The sequence below is a fragment of the Ursus americanus genome, chromosome 12 (genome assembly GCF_024610735.1).
Source record: "Ursus americanus isolate L20-20 chromosome 12, mUrsAme1.1.p, whole genome shotgun sequence".
NCBI lineage: Eukaryota > Metazoa > Chordata > Mammalia > Carnivora > Ursidae > Ursus > Ursus americanus.
Genome location: NC_142138.1, coordinates 23,751,882 through 23,765,882, shown reverse-complemented (window position 1 = coordinate 23,765,882; position 14,001 = coordinate 23,751,882). Strand labels below are relative to the sequence as shown.

The 14,001-nt window shown below is 37.2% G+C and overlaps 1 protein-coding gene across 1 annotated transcript in view; it reads left to right on the top strand.

Annotated features, from left to right (window-relative positions):
- Positions 1 to 12,602: 12,602 nt before the first annotated feature.
- The window catches only part of RPE65 (retinoid isomerohydrolase RPE65), a 39,060-nt gene continuing 37,661 nt past the window's right edge, over positions 12,603 to 14,001 (top strand). Inside the window, exon 1 of the mRNA XM_087865994.1 lies at positions 12,603 to 12,705. The gene's annotated coding sequence lies outside the window, so the exon portion shown is untranslated. The remainder of the gene's footprint in view (positions 12,706 to 14,001) is intronic.

Genomic DNA, 14,001 nt, shown 5'->3' with positions numbered 1-14,001 from the left:
TCTCCCCACATATTGTCCAGACAGTTATGTGACATTCAGAAGTGGAAAGTATGTGATATTTCCTACTGACTACATTCTGTCCTTGGGAAACTTAAACTCTGAGTTTCTTCATCTATAAAGTTTGAATAACAATGTACACCTAACCAAGTTGTTTTGGTAATCAGAACAGGCAGTATATTTAAATCTTGAACTGAGCCAAGCCATGTTCAATTTCTCAGTCCTTTCCTCTTTCCTTATATTGAGCTTAACAAGATCTCTGCTAATTAAAACTCCTTTCCCACCAAATCTCTGCCTTTGCATTTCACAATATGTTTCTATTCCATCAATGGTAATAATTTTGACCTCATATTTAATGGAATTAAAGGTAGTTTGGAATTTTATATCCTAGCAATCTGTGTACCTCTCCAACGGATATGCCACCCTTTGATTCTGAAGAGAGAGAGAGAGAGAGTGTGTGTGTGTGGCATTGAATCCTTTTAAGGACAGAAAATTAAGGATTGCTAGTTTTCATATTAAACTCTAAATCAAAAGAAATAAAGTCAGTTTCACTAGAATAAACTTAACATCTCTGAATATAATCAAGTATGACAACAAAGAATCTTTTATTACTCAAAATTAGCTTATTTATTAACTCAGAATCTTATTTTCTAAGTGGGGGGGGGAGGAATGTACAGATTACCTGTTATCTCCTGAAAACTTCAGAATGTGCACTGAGGAAATGCAGAATTTATGAGACAAGTGGAAGTAGTGATCATTTTTCCTCATTATAAAAACAACTTTTGAAAAAAAATTTTTTTGTATCAATGTGTGGGTTCACATATACTAGTTGATCTCTGAATTGTCCTTTCTTCCATAAGCAACTAAAAAAGTATATGAAACAGCTGTTTCTAGACACTGGACTGTAGGTAATATGGGACTATGATAACAGAAAAGGAAAACAAAGGTGATGAGCCTTATGATTGCCCCTAGATTACCACCTGGAGGCAGTTGCCAGGCCACAGTGAAGGGAGGGAGAACCAAAATAAAGCCCAGTGTCTCACTACATTTACTAACTAGAGAGTTCAGGATGACTGAGGAAGCTGCAAAACAACAACAAAAAACTCGAGAGATCTGTAGAGGAGTCTAAAGGACTTGTTGAGTAATAACTGGCATGGTGAAGGGTGGAGGTCAGTTGAGTACTATTCAAAAAGGCCAACAAAAGAATAGCAGGAGGGGCAGCTGGGTGGGGCAGTCAGTTAAGCTTCTGACTCCTGGTTTCACCTCAGATCTTGATCACAGTGTCCTGAGGTTGAGCCCCATGTCAGCTCTGCACTCAGCAAGGAGTCTGCTTGAGATTCTCTCTGCCTTTCCTACTCTTGTTCTTTCTTTCTCTCACAAATAAGTAAATAAATCTTTAAAAAAAAAAAAAAAAGGAGGAGAAGGAGAACTGGACAACAATCCCCGGAACTCACTGAGCTGGGAACAGTTTATGTTACCACCAGCAAGAATAGAGCTTCTAATACATGGAGCATTGGGTAGCATCTTCAGAAGAGTTGTGCTTTACTAGTGGGGCCAAATTAGCCCTAAATTAAAACTACTATGGATTCACCTTAATAAATCTTAAAAATGCCTCAAAATGTTCAAATTGATCAAGTAACTCCTGTGTGCCAGAACAACGTTCCATACTTTTTTTCATGTTTTTAAGAAAAATTTTTACTAGTTTCAAAGGTAGAATTTAGTAATTCATCAGTTGCATAGAACACCCAGTGCTCATTCCATCAAGTGCCCTCCATCTCCATAATGCCCATCACCCAATGATCCCTTCCCCCCACCCACCTCTCCTCCAGCAACCCTTAATTTGTTTCCTTGTGTTCAGTGTCTCTTATGGTTTGCCTCCTCAATTTCCATCTTATTTTTCCTTCCCTTTCCCTAAATTCATCTGTTTTGGTTCCTAAATTACACATGAGTGAAATCATGGTATTTGCCCTTCTGACTGACCTATTTTGCTTAGCATACTACTCTCTAGTTCTATCCATATCATTGCAAATGGCAAGATTTCATTATTTTTGATGGCTGAGTAGTATTCCATTATAGATACCACTTCTTCCTTATCCGTCCATCTCTTGATGGACATATGGGCTCTTTCCTTAGTTTGGCTATTATAGACATTGTTGTTTTAAACATCGGGGGGTGGGATTCCTGGGTGGCTCAGTTGTTAGGCATCTGCCTTCGGCTTAGGTTATGATCTCAGAGTCCTGGGATTGAGTCCCACACTGGGCTCCTTGCTCAGTGGGGAGCCTGCTTCTCCCTCCACCTGCTGCTTCACCTGCTTGTGCTCTCTAGCTCACTTTCCCTCTCTCTGACAATATAAATAAATAAAAAATAAATAAACATCAGGGTACCTGTGCCCCTTTGAATCACTATGTTCATATCCTATGGATAAATACCTAAGGATACAATTGTTGGGTCATACTGTAGTTCTATTTTTAACTTTTTGAGGAACCTCCATACTGTTTTCTTCAGTGGCTGCACCAGGATGCATTTCCACCAACAGTGTAAGGGGGAAAGATTTCTCCAAATCTTCTCCAACATCTGTTGTTTCCTGATTTGTTCATTTTAGCCATTCTGACTGGTGTGAGGTGGTATCTCATTGTGGTTTTAATTTGTATTTCCCTGATGCCATGATGTTGAACATTTTGTCATGTGTCTGTTGACCATTTGGATGTCTTCTTGGGAGAAATACCTGTCCATGTCTTCTGCCCATTTCTCGACTGGATTATTTTTTCTTTGGGTGTTGAGTTTGATAAGTTCTTTATAGATTTTGGATACTAGCCCTTTATCTGTTAAGACATTTACAAGTATCTTTTCCCATTCCACAAGTTGCCTTTTAGTTTTGTTGACTGTTTCCTTTGCTGTGCAAAAGCTTTTTATCTTGAGGAGGTCCCAATAGTTCATTTTTGCTTTTGTTTCTCTTGCTTTGGAGAAGTGTCTAGCAAGAAGTTGCTATGGCCGCAGTCACAGAGGTTCCCGCCTGTGTCTCTGGGATCTAGGATTTTGATGGATTCCTGTCTCACATTTAGGTCTTTCATCCATTTTGAGTTTATTTTTGTGGCATAAGAAAGTGGTCCAGTTTCATTGTTCTACATGTCCAATTTTTCCAATACCATTTGTTGAAGAGACTGTCTTTTTTCCATTGGATAGTTATTCCTGACTTGTCAAAGATCAGCTGACCATAGAATTAAGGGTCCATTTCTGGGTTCTCGATTCTGTTCCATTGATCTATGTGTCTGTTTTTGTGCCAGTACCATAATGTCTTGATGATTACAGCTTTGTAATACAGCTTGAAGTCTGGAATTGTGATGCCTCCAGCTTTGGTTTTCTTTTTCAACCTTCCTATTCAGTGTCTTTTCTGGTTCCATACAAATGTTAGGACTGTTTGTTCCAGTTCTGTGAAAAATGCTGATGGTATTTTGATAGGGATTACCCTGAATGTGTAGATTACTTTGGGTAGCATAGACATTTTAACAATATTTATTCTTCCAATCCACGGTTATGAAATGTTTTTCCATTTCTTTGTGTCTTCCTCAATTTCTTTCATAAGTGTTCTTCGTTTTCTGAGTACAGATCCTTTACCTCTTTGGTTAGGTTTATTCCTAGGTATCTTATGGTTTGGGGTGCAATTGTAAATGGAATCGATTCCTTGAATTTTGTTACTTCTGCCTCATTGTTAGTGTATAGAAATGCAACTGACTTCTGTGCATTGATTTTATATTCTGCCACTTTGCTTAATTCCTATATCAGTTCTAGCAATTTTTTGGTGGAATCTTTTGGGTTTTCCACATAGAGTATCATGTCATCTGTGAAGAGTGAAAGTCTGACTTCTTTGCCAACTTGGATGCCTTTTATTACTTATTGTTGTCTAATTGCTGAGGCTAGGACTTCCAGTACTATGTTGAACAACAGTGGTGAAAGTTGGACATCTCTGTCATGTCCCTGACCTAAGGGGAAAGCTCTCCATTTTTCCCCAATGAGGATAATATTTGCTGTGGGGTTTTCGTATATAGCTTTTATGATATTGAGGTATGTTTTCTCTATTCCTACACGGCACAGAGTTTTTATCAAGAAAGGATGCTGTATTTTGTCAAATGCTTTTTCTGCACCAATCGAGAGAATCATATGGTTCTTGTCCTTTCTCTTATTAATGTAGTGTATCGCATTGATTTTCAGATGTTGAAACACCATTGCTGCCCATGAATAAATCCCACCTGGTCATGGTGAATAATCCTTTTACTGTACTGTGGATCCTATTAGCTAGTATCTTGGTGAGAATTTTTGCATCCATGTTTCTCAGGGATATTGGTCTGTAATTCCCCATTTTAGTGGGGTCTTTGTTTTGGGGATCAAGATAATGCTGGCCTCATAGAATGAGTTTGGAAGTTTTCCTTCCATTTCTGTTTTTTGAAACAGTTTCAGAAGAATAGGTATTCTTTGAATGTTTGATAGGGTTCCTCTGAGAGGCCATAAGGTCCTGGACGCTTGTTTGTTGGGAGATTTTTGATTACCGCTTCAATTTCTTTGCTGGTTATGGGTCTGTTCGGGTTTCCTATTTCTTCCTCTTTCAGTTTTGGTAGTTTATATATTTCTAGGAATGCATCCGTTTCTTCCAAATTGCCTAATTTGTTGGCATATAATTGCTCATAATATTCTCTTATAATTGTTCATATTTCTTCAGTGTTGTTTGTGATCTCTCCTCTTTCATTTACAATTTCATTTATTTGGGTCCTTTCTCTTTGCTTTTTGATAGTCCGGCTACAGGTTTATCAATCTTATTAATTCTTTCAAAGAACCACCTCCTAGTTTTGTTGATCTGTTCTACTGGATCTTTTTAAATTTCTATATCATCAATTTCTTCTCTAATCTTTATTATTTTTCTTCTGCTGGATTTAGGCTTTATTTGCTTTATTTCTCCAGCTCCTTTAGGCGCAAGGTTAGGTTGTATATTTGAGACTTTCCTTGTTTCTTTAGGAAGGCCTGTATTGGTATTTAATTCCCTCTTAGGGTTGCCTTTGCTGCATCCCAAAGGTTCTGAACTGCCGTGTTTTCATTTTCATTTGCTTCCACGTATTTTTTTAAATTCTTCTTTAATTTCCCAATTGACCTATTCATTCTTTAGTAGGATGATCTTTAACCTCCAGGTATTTGTGGTCCTTCCAAATTTTTTCTTGTGGTTGACTTCAAGTTTTAAAGCATGTGGTCTGAAAATATGCATGGTATAATTTCAGTCTTTTTGTACCAGTTGAGACTTGATTTCCAACCTGGTATGAGTTACATGTGCACTCCAGAAGAATGTGTATTCTGATGCTTTAGGATGAAATGTTCTGAATATATTTGTGCTGTCCATCTCATCCAGTGTGTCATTCAAAGCTCTTGTTTCCTTGCTGATCTTCTGCTTGTATGATGTGTCCATTGCTGTAAGTGGGGTGCTAAAGTCCCCTACTATTATTGTAATATTATCAATGAGCTTCTTTAATTTTGTTATTAATTGCTTTATATATTTAGCTGCTCCCAAGTTAGGGGCATAAATATTTACAATTATTAGATCTTCTTGTTGGATAGATCCTTTTATTTGGATATAGTGTCATTCTTCATTTCTTATTAACGTTTCTTTTAAATTCTAGTTCATCTGATATGAGGATGGCTATCCCAGCTTTCTTTTGATGTCCATTAACATGATAAATGGTTCTCCACCCCTTTACTTTCAATCTGGAGGTATGTTTGTGTCTGAAATGAGTCTCTTGTAGACAGCATATCAATGGGTCTTGTTTTTTATCCAGTCTGATTCCCTATGTTTTTTTTTATTGTATCAGTTACCCATTTACATTCAGAATAATTATTGAAAGAGATGTATTTAGTGCCATTGTATTACCTATAAAGTCACTGTTCCTGTAGATTGTCTTTGTTCCTTTCTGGTCTTTGTTACTTTTGGGCTCTGCTCAAAGGCTCCCCTGTAATATTTCTTGCAGGGCTGGTTTAGTGATCACAGATTCATTTAGTTTTGTTTGTCCTGGAACCTCTTTATCTCTCCTTCAATTCTGAATCACAGCCTTGCTGGATAAAGTATACTTAGCTGCATATGTTTCCCATTTTGCACGCTGAATATTATCACACCAGTCTTTTCAGGCGTGCCAGGTCTTTGGACCGGTCTCTCATCTGCTGCCAGCCTTATGTGTCTACAGTTGTAGGTTAAGGACCTCTTGTCCCAAGCTGCTTTCAGGATTTTCTGTTTATCTCTGAAATTTGCAAGCTTCACTATTATATGTCAAGGTATTGACCTATTTTTATTGATTTTGAGGGGGGATCCCTGTGCCTCTTGGACTTGAATGCCTGTTCCCTTCTCCCAGATTAAGGAAGTTCTCAGCCATAATTTGTTCAAATAAACCTTCTGCACCTCTCTCTCTCTTAATTTTCTGGGACCCCTATTATCCCAATATTTATTGCTTTATGGAATCACTGAGTTCTCAAAGTCACCCTTTGTGATCAACTAGTTGTCTTTCTTCTTCTTAGCTTCCTTATTTTCCATCATTTTGTCTTCTATATTGCTGACTCTCTCTTCTGCCTCATTTGTCCTAGCTGTTAGAGCCTCCATTTGTGACTGCATCTTAGTAATAGCATTGATGAAGAACAGCTGGAAAAAAAGCAGAGAAGGACAAGGGGCCCCACCCTAAGGGCAAACCTCCCTTAAAAAGATTTTACATCATCCTGGAAGGAGCCCTCCACCTTTCCCATGTGATAGACAGATGACAAAAACCTGATTGGATGACAGGCTCATGAAGGTTAATCACATTAAGAAAGCCCACCAACAAGCCCATGAAAACCCATAGACTTAGAAACTCCAGTGTCAATATTCTCAGGTCCCCTCCCTCTCTGGGAACTGTGTACTCTATCATCCAATAAACTTTACTATCACTCAACAAAACTTGCTTTGCTGCCCACCACTCTGGTCTATCTCTTCATTCTTTGAAGCATCTTGACCAAGAACCGCAGGCACCAATGAAGAAGGAAACCCTGTAAGAGCATTTTTAATTTCTGCCTGATTCGATTTTAGTTCTTTTATTTATACAGTAAGGGATTCTCTAGTGTCTTCTATGCTTTTTTCAAGCCCAGCTAGTATCTTTATAATCAGTGTTTTAAATTCTATTTCAGACATCTTACTTAAATCTGTATTGTTTAAATCCCTGGCAGTGAGTACTGTCTCCTGTTCTTTCTTTTTTTGGGTGAATTTCTCCATCTCATCATTATGTCCAGAAAAGAACAGAAGAAAGAGAGAGAAAAAAACAACAACAGAAAAAAAGAAAAAAAAAAAGCAAACCAGAAGAATACAAAACAAAACAAAATAAGAAAAAATCAAGCAGGAAACAAAACAGAACAAAATAATAAGCTAGTTCCTGGGTGTACCTTGGTCTATTTGTTAAAAGAAACTAGATCCCAAAAATAGGAAAGAAAGAAAAACTTATATATGTACAAAAACAAAATACAATGAAAGGAAACCAAAAGTAAAGTATATATACACATACACATACATATACACATATATACATGTGCGTGTGTGAATTTTAAAGGAATAAAAAAGGAATTAAAAAAATAAGAAAATGGCTGAAAAAAACCCAAAAGACAAAAAAAACAAAACAAAAAACCCCACCCATGAATGCTATATACTGTTTTCACCAAGAGCTTAAGTTTTGCAGTTCTCTATGATCATAAACTTAGTTCTAGCCAATTGTTCCTGCTGGTCTTCTTGGGGAGGGCGTGTTGCACTGATTCTCAGGTACCCTTGCAGTTGTGGAAATGCGTCTCCCTTGCCAGGGAGCCAGGCTCAGGGTAAGCAGCTCTGGATTCTAATATATGGTGTTGTTTTTCTCCCTGAAGGCTTTCAGCACCAATGGGGAAGGATGAAAATGGCAGGGCCCCACTCTCTAGCTCTGGAACTGAAAGTTTACACCCCCTACTCTTTAGTGAGCCCTCACAAAAAAGTAATCACTTTTTTCTCCCTGGTTTTCGTCTGAACTCTCTGTTCACCCAACCTATGACCAAGTGTTTTTATCTCAGCTATGCAACTGAGTTTCAAATCTCCAAATTTTACAGATTCCTGCAGCATGGAACTGCACTGTTCACAAAGTTCCATACTTTTAAAAAGACAGCAAAACTCAGCATTCAACAATGTAAAAGCTACAATGTCCAGCATCTAATGAAAAATTACTAGACATGACTTACATGACTTATTGTGTGATCATTTCATAATAGATAAAATATTGAATCATGTTGTACACCTGAAACTAGTATGTCATTTGCCAATATACTTCAATAGAAAAGTAATAAGAAGAAGAAAAGAAAAATTACTAGACATGCAAAGAAACAGAAAATATTTTGCCATAACCGGGGGGGAAAATCTGTCAATAGAAACATATGCAAGAATGACATAGATGATGGAATTAACAAACACTTTAACATAATTATTATAAATATATTGTAGGATATGAAGGAAATAGGGAATATAGTGATAGAATGGAAGATACAAAAAAAGATCCAAATAGAAGTTATAAAGATTAAAAACACAATACCCAAAATGAAAAAAATTGTAATGAAATTAAGAACAAATTAGACACAGCAGAAGATCTGTAAACTTGAAAAAGCCACAGACACTACCCAAAATAAAGAGGAAGAAAAACTGAAAAAATAAAAGTACAGAGCCCCAGTGAGCCGTGTGAAAGTATGAAATTGGGTAATGTGCAATTAGTTAAGCGTCCAACTCTTGGCTTTGGCCCAGGTCATGATCTCATGGGTTGGGTGAGGGATGAAGCCCCACAATGGGCTCCACATTCAGCAGGAGTCTGCTTGAGGATTCTCTTCCTCTGCCCTTCCCCCAATTCCATGCATTCACATGTGCTCTTATTCTCCAAATAAATAAATCTTAAAAAAAAAAAATAGGAACCTAGGAATGAGAGAAGAAAAATGAAGGACATAAAAATTACTGGCCAAACATAATGGCTGCATTTTTTCTAAACGTGATTGAGACCATAAACCCACAGAAGCTCACATAACCCCCAGCAAAAGAAACAAAACTGCATGAAGACACGTATAATCAGGTTGTTAAAAACTACAGATAGAGAAATCTTAAAAGTATCCAGAGAAAAACATATTTTATACAGAAAAAAGTGATGGTAGACTTCTTGTAAAAATCTGCAATCCCAGAGAACAACTGAATGATACTATCTTAGATTTGCTATCTTGACTGGGAGTTGGTGGCAGTTCAGCACCAATAAAAGTTTGGGTAGGGACTATCAGTACTTTACCAGCCACCAGTGATAGTCCCCTCATTATGAGACAGCCATTGACTGATCCAGCTCCAAAATTCTATTTTAGTCACCTTCCTGGACTAGTCTTAGTTCTATTTTAGATCATGTTCCCCGTATTTTGAGATTAATATTTGCATAGAAGCTTACTGGGAAGTACACTCAGGAACACTTGTAAGAAAGTGATGGAGTTGGGATGGGGCAAAAGAAAAAGTTGAACTGCGGTGCAGCTGAGACCATGAGTGGCTGTGAAGGTCGGGTGGCGCTTCAGAATTGTCTCAACTGAGAGAAAGGGTGGGCCTTTGTACCTTTATGTAAACCAGTCACTGAATATGGGTTGTTTCTGAAGAGGAGGTGTAACCTTAGGTGAAACAACTCCCTTCCGCCAAGCACACAATTCCTAAGGAGGACTGCAGCCAATATTCCTGGCAGCTGGGAGAATTAATGACAGCACTGAATGGAGGTCTATACAGAACACTTCATATTCACCACAGAGGATCCCTAGCATTAAAATGAACAAAAAGCTGCAGCGGATGGGGGGTGAGGGTGGGGAGGATTTGTGTTAATATGAGAGAAAGAGGGACAAAGGAGAGGTGTGAAAATCTGTTTTCAGTTATTTTTTTACTTTAGTGTTTACTAATTCTAATTTCTCTTATTAAAAAGTAATGCCTGTCTGTTGTAGATGATTTAGAAATGAAATTTTAAATCACCCATAATCTTATCAACCAGAATCAACCCTATGAAAATCTTGGAGTTCCTTCTCCAGAACTTTCTGTTCTTAATGACTCAAGAGAAAGTAGCTCTCTTTGTCTTCTAAACTTATATGATTGGTTAGGATTAAAGACTGACAATAATTTTTCCTAAAAATTCATGATGTAGCTAAAAATATAAAGACCTGCCATTCTTGCTCATTATATACAATGTCTCAGACGTGTGTATTTGTGGGTTTTCATCAGCTTCCAGGTTACTTGGAAATTCTAAAGACCGCATTCATCTTTAGAATTTAGCAGTCTCAATCTGTCTCATGATTCTTAAGTGACCTGATTTGTCAGGCAGCACCTTATGCTCAAGCAGAGCCCAGTTTCTCTTCCCTAGCTTAACTGATATTCTTGTGTCCCCTCCACAAAGACTTGTATTCCACCTATTGCCAGGCTAGAACATTATCAAGCATTATACTTACTGTTCATTAAATTTCAATGTCAAACAAGAAATTGGAAGGAATTACACAATTTATAAATCACCCAAATGTTGGTTGAATTTAACTTTTGGATTCACTGTTGAATAATTCCTAAAATGACTATCCTTTGTTTCGTTTATTTAAACTATGAGGAAGTTTGATTTTGGTGACATGGGCAGCAGTGCCATCTGCAGGTCTCCTCTGATGCAGCTCTTACTAGTCTTGGGTTCTCAAAAGGGATTTGACTCTACTGAGTATTTATGGCTTTATAATGTCAAATGCAAAGTGATATTAAGTACAAATTTAAGAAGCATAAATTTACAGGTACAGATCCCTGTTAGGGATTTTTTTAAATCACTGAGCTAATATCAATTGTCATATTCATATTTATAGCCAAAATATTAAACGTAATGTATAGGACCTAGAATGTATATTGTATGAAAATAAATATTGGGATCATAGAGGACTGGGCTCTAATCGTGGCTCTATTACTTACCAATTGTGTAACATTAAAAATTTTAATCTCTCTGACATGAAGTTTCCCTATTTATAAAATGAGAATACTTCCTTTTTGACAGCTTTGAGAGCTCGAATGAGATAATAGGTATAAAGTGCCTCATGTAGAATATGCATACAATGTGCCCCAGTGAACAGTAGTTCCCTTTCCCTTAAAATTAAAACAAATTTAAAAAAAAGTCTAAAGGCTATTGTCTTCCTCCCCAGTCAGCTTAAGAGTTGTAAAATGTATTGTTACCTATGGGGGGAGAATGCAGTTTGAAGGAACGGTCTTCTTAGGATGCTTATTATCCACCCTGCTCTTGGCTTTCATTTTTACGTCTTTTAAATTTTAAATCTATATAGATATAGACACCTGCAAAGAATATTTCTGCAAGATATTTACAAGAAATTGATAAGCAGTGATTGCTGAATCTGGGGGATATGAAGCCTTAGTTTTTAATGTGTATATCTTTGGAGCTGTTCTAAATTCTATCATGTACAACATTTTTTCAAATAAATAAATATGAATATCTGGAAAATGGAAATATATGAGATTATCCTTATATAAAAAATGAATAATTCCTTCTCCCTACCCCCAAACCTTTGCTTCTCACTTCTAAATGAAGCAGTACAGAAAAGGAGAAGGGTTGACTGAAAAATTCAGATGTGGGATAAACTTTCTGAAATCATAATATATACTCTCAAGGGAACCTGTATTATGTAGTAGACAATTATTTCAATTCACAGACTTTTATGCAAAGAATTCAGAAAAATCTTTGCCTCGGCGGGAATTTTATCGTCTATGTGGAAAACCTGACATAAGTACAGTTACCTTGCTGAATACTAGACCAAGACAAGATCCTTTACTTACCTAACAATTAGGACATGTTGTAAGAATGAATTATGCTATGATGATCCATCCATAAAGTCCAGGTTGAGCTAGAAGAAATACAGTAAAATCTGTGCTATCTGGAAGATACAGACTAGAATAAGTGGTAATTGATCATTTTACTTCTTGTTTCCAAAGACCTCTGAATCAAATTAATTAGCCTTTGTTAACATCTATTATGTTATTGTGTATTATTGACAGTTAACAGTCACCACTCCCACCCACCCTTCACCTAACTGAATCAGACTGTCCTTAGTACTTAACTGAGGCACCACCCCCCCCCCCGCCAACTAAGTGGCTCTCCTGTGTGTGCTGCCAAAAGACCTCATACCTACATCCAGTACTGAGCTTACCACAATTTGTTAAAATAATTTTTTATATGTCTGTCTCCTTCCATTAAACCATGAGTTTCTAGAGGCTAGGAACTGGCTTGTTCATTTTTATTATCTCTAATACCTATCATGGTCCCTAGCATATATTTAAGAGAGACCCAACAGATGTTAAATGAAATAAATGGCTAGCTGGATGGATCTGTCTTGGGCAGGGGGTACCAAAGTCTCTACGTGAGATTTTGCAGAGCAGATGTTTCAGAAAATCCCTCTTCTACAGTGTCTATCATTTTCACAGAACTGATCAGTATTCTGATCCTCATTTTTCACAACTCTGTATTTGCGAACTCATCTACTCAATAACATGTATTTCTAATCCTCAGATTAATACTTGCGGCACTTTCACAGTCATCCCTCGACACACTCTGAGTGGCGTAATATTTGCATCACCAACACGTGTGTTTCCAACTGAGGCTGAACAAGGTGATGCTCTGCCTTCTTATTTCAGCTCTCCTGCTATAAATCATTGTCCTTTTTTGGCAGTCTATGTGGTGCCATGTGGGTTTTTTTCCCCATTATTGTGCTTTTTGTCTGTGATTTTACTGTTTATATGAACCCCAAGCACAGAGCTGAAGTACTGTCTAGTATTCCTAAACATACGAAGGCTGTAATGTGCCTTACAGAGAAAATGCATGTGTTAGATAAACTTCACTCAGGCATCAGTCAGGCACTGTTGGCTGTGAGTTAATGTATCAACAAAATATATTAAATAATGTATCTTTTATACAAACGCACATAAAATAAGGTTATGGATTAACGGATTGATGAAAATGTGACAAGAATCTCACAGGAACCTAAATCTGTTATTACCCTAGGAGCAAGTCTTCGGTATTTGCTAATTCGGTGTTCATGGTGACTTTATAGAACATTATTGCAAATAATGAGAATCCGCCACATTGTCATATTTTTACAAAACAGTGGAGGTGTCATACCTGATTTTTCCCCTCTACATTTCTATATTTCCCATATTTATTGTAAACATGCTAAGTTTATTATAAGAATATATATATCGTTGGAGATAGTGTGGTATGAGTACAAACATTGATTTAGCAGTCAAACCTCAGTTTGAATTACTGCTCTGTCATTTATTTACTAGCCATGTAACTTGGGAAAACTTATTTAACTTTTCACAGCTTGTTTTCCCCTTGTGTAAAACAGTGATGATATCATATACCTTGGAGAGTTTTTTGAGGATTAGAAACACTGTATTTAAACTGTCTAGCTCATAATATGGTACACAACACACCTCCAATTAAAATGTATCTATGAATATTGTTAGCTTTCTCCTAGGACCAAATCGTTAGCTTTCTCCTGGGCTGAAGCCCAGGCCTTGGAGGCTCACAGGTCTCTGGACAATAGTGTTTCATCCCAGTTGTTAACCCCACTCACAAACACAAGTTTTTTAGATTTCTCATCTTCTCTCCACTTGTGTTCATTCTATCAACTATTTTTTGAGTGTCCACAATGTGCAGGAAATTTTCCAGTGGGGAATAAAGCAGACAAGATCTCTGCTTCCTGGTGTGACATATCACATGACTTAGCCCTTTGTAGAACTACAGTGACTTTGACCTCAGCTTATGTATCCCATCAAATACCGGGATACGGGGCCTAAAAAACATCATATTCTAGGAAGAGCTTCCTTTTTGAATCAAGTCCCATCAGATATTTGCTTAGGTACAGCCCCAGCTGTTTGCCTCCTAAACTGTTTAATATGTGTAG